The sequence below is a fragment of the Astatotilapia calliptera genome, chromosome 22 (assembly GCF_964374335.1).
Source record: "Astatotilapia calliptera chromosome 22, fAstCal68.1, whole genome shotgun sequence".
Lineage (NCBI taxonomy): Eukaryota > Metazoa > Chordata > Actinopteri > Cichliformes > Cichlidae > Astatotilapia > Astatotilapia calliptera.
Window position 1 is genome coordinate 3477918 of NC_137442.1, and position 3604 is coordinate 3481521.

Sequence of the window (3604 nt, forward strand, 5' to 3'; positions counted from 1 at the left end):
TCATATTGACTACAGATAGCACACTGGCTTCCAATTAGAACCCTGGAAATCATTATTTAGAGTTTAAAATTCACATCACCACAAAAGTAAGACAAAGACTTGGTCCTTATTTAATATAGATATTTTTTTTATTCTTTAAAACTTTAAACAAACTTTAAACTTTAAACAAAGCAATGAAAAATGAGAGAAGGAATTGGAAAAAAAAAAAAAAAGCAGTGTGAAAGTAAGACCAGCATGAAAGTCACAGTTAGTCAGGTCAGGACTGGGGACACTGGTCTCTCATCAGTGGCTCTGAGACCAGAGTGTGGGAGCCCCTCGTGGCCTCACAGGTCACAGAGCCCACCTTCATCCAGTGGTCTGCAGGGAGCCTCAGGGTGCTGCTCCAGCTGTAGAGGCCGTCGTTCTCCTGCACCACGGGGCTCCTGCTCTCCTCCCAGCTGATGCTGCCACTGCCATCCACCTTCCAGGACAGACTCCAGTCTGAGGGGAAGCCCTTGTTGGCCACACACATGAGCGTGGCCTCCCCCTGTTTCAGTTCCTCACTGGAGGGACCCAGCACCTTCAGGGCGGGGCGGGCATCACCTAGGAAACACCAATCAGCTTAGAGGACAGGAACCACAATTTGATTTTCTCCGTTAAGAAGTTTCTGTCAGGTGTTTTTTCTGCTCCACCAGTCATTCACTCACACATTGTTTCACTTCCCTTTAAGAAACCTCTCATGCATATCAGCACAGAGAGAATCATCACACAGTTTGAGCTGAAATATGTTCAAACTACACTGGAAATAAAAAAACAAAAAAACGAAACAAAGATGTGTCAACACTTTTAAAAGATGTTAAGCTTCCACATCATCAGTTCTTCATAATAAACAGCTTGTTCTGGATAAGAAACTCAATACCACTACTTACCTAATGTGTTTTTTTTATTGCTTACATTATTTTAAATGATATGATACAATAAGAACACCAGAGATCTTTATCTTCACTCTGTGCAGTTTAACTTTTTTCATTGGAAATTGTCCTGAGTGTCTGAATATTCATTTCCAAAGCTGACTTTGTTTCTTAGGACAAAATTTATGAATAAAATAATTATTCAGTTACACAAAAAGTTTCCTAGCCTTTCATATTAAATGAAATTAAAGAAAAGAAAAGAAAATTACATTAAAAAAAAAAGGTCCAAGTCTGACTTACTTCCAACATCCAGTCTGGTTCCTCCACCGAACGTGTACCACAGTGATACAAACTCATTGAGCCACCGTACAAAAACCTCTGACTGTAGAGAGACACGGCTCTCTGACTCTGTCAGACTGGATTAAAACTAAAAGCTCTCGAGACTTAACCAGATGTATGTATATGTAAAATATCCTCAAGTCCACTCTGATGTTTTATATTGTGTTTAATATTCATTTTAACATTTATTCTGAAGCTAACTTTGTTTCTTCATGAAGATTTATCTAAAAACTATTTTCCTGAGTTTTTTTTAGGTGCATTGAACAGAAAAGTTAAGATAATCAAAAGAAAGAAATTTGCTAAAGTAAATGAGGTTTAAGTTTGACTTACTTCCAACTTGCAGTCTGGTTCCTCCACCGAACGTGTACCACAGTGATACAAACTCATTGAGGCGCCGTACAAAAATCTCAGACTGTAGAGAGACATGGCTCTCTGACTCTGAAACAAACAATCTCAACAATATGAATTCTTTAAATCATAATTTCATAACATATTAATATTATAATTTTTACATAAAAAACAACGAAACACAATAAAACTATATTCCAATAATCCAATTTGGTCATTTACATTTTACAACTGTTAAGATACATCACTTTAATGCTTCCACCTTCTTTCTCATAACTCTAAACATTAAATTTAATTTTCAAGCTACAATCACAAAACTTAAAACTCATCAGGTAAAACCTGACAAATGCATCAAAACAGTTTTATGTTCTCTCACAAACACTTAGTGTCTTCAGATCGCGCACAGAACCAGTTAAAATGATAATACTGCTGAGCATTGCACACTACGTCACAAAACAGAGCATGAAGCTCAGGTCTTTCTAGTCTCACAGTTTGTCCTGTTATTCTACAAAACATATAAAATGTCAACCTAAAACAGATGATGATTCTGAGCAGGGCCGTGCAGAGATGCTGGAAGGGATGGGTGCTCAAAGTTCAAAAGGGGCACATGGAACCAGGCTGAATAACAACAACACTGTTGCTGTAGAGGGGTTGCTGCTGCTCCTGCTGCAGATAGTGATGGAGGTCTGTGTTGCTTTGAGACTGTAGACAGTAAAAAGTCCACAGCAGAGATGGTAGCTGATTAAAGAAGTGTTATGAGATGATAATAAAATGCAAAGATTGGTGACAGCGCTCAGAAGCATTAAACAACAAAACTGTGGGAAATGAACTCGGCTCTGCCTGTGAGTCACTCTTCCATCTCCTCATCTCATCTGTCACTCTCCACTTGCTGTACATCTCAGAACAGGGCACACTCTGGTGTTTCATTAATCTATTATTTAATTATCCATACTTAAAAGCTCATGCACCTAATCCAAAATAAAGTAATGATAGAAAAATGTTATAGAACCAAAGCATTGTGTTTATTATTGTTTTTATACTTGAGCACCTCTGCTATACAACAACTGGTACAGGCGTTATTGTTACCTGTTGTGACGGAGTTACACCGTCCCGGGCCGCAGACAGCTGATCTGGGCGCATACATGCACCACCACCATTAGTTTCTACAATTACTGCGCGTCTTTTCGTCGACCGGGCAGATAAACAAAAGGGGTGAGAGGTATATTTTGAGCAGCGCAGAGGGTGGCCAACATATTTTCCCACTTACCTTTAATAAAGCCGGTCGCGGAGACTCGCTGTGATCGCCGATTGTACGGGGGTTATGCAAGCCGATGGTATGGTGTTCTGGGGTTCAAATAGTGGGTTCGCGTGCGCTTGAAAGGTCACGCGAACTGCATTATTTTTTTTGTTTGTTTGTTTTTTTGTTATTGTGAAACACTGTAGACTGCCTGGAAGTGGCCATAAATGTCTGTATATACATATATGTATTGTAGGAATACAGCTGGAAATAAGCTGATGGGGGAAAGATTGTTTGGTAAAAGAAATAATAAAGAGATGACTATTATGCCTAGTGGGAGGGGCCATGGGGTATAAAAGAAGGCTGTCAGGGCCTACCTGGGTTCTTTCAGTGAGGTGTTACAGAGAGGGTAACATGCAGACTGTGTTTTGTATATAGATGTTTGTTTTGTGTTGACTTAAGTTAGTTTCCTATTTGCTTTGTAAATAATCTTTTGTGCACCTGGGAGGCCGGCAGAATAAATTATCCACACTGAATGCTTCCTGACTACGCCTGCATTTGTTCGGGAGAAGTTTAGGAGAGGACCCCGCGACATATGGTGTCAGAAGTGGGATTGCTAGTCGGAAGAGGAAAACGCGCCTCCCAGTTAAGCGCACAGGGCTGCGGTCCCAGCAGCATGAGCTTCCAGTGGAGAAGACAGCAGAGGAGCTGGCATGGGACACAGTGCCGGCGTCGTCTTCTTCAGCAGAGGAGGAGGAGGAGGTTTCCGGCAGGATTGGTCCAGAATTGC

The 3604-nt window shown here is 40.6% G+C and overlaps 1 pseudogene; it reads right to left on the bottom strand.

Moving 5' to 3' along the window:
- Window positions 1–256: 256 nt before the first annotated feature.
- Window positions 257–690, bottom strand: LOC145423720 (Ig kappa-b4 chain C region pseudogene; annotated as a pseudogene).
- Between the last annotated feature and the right edge of the window lie 2914 nt (window positions 691–3604).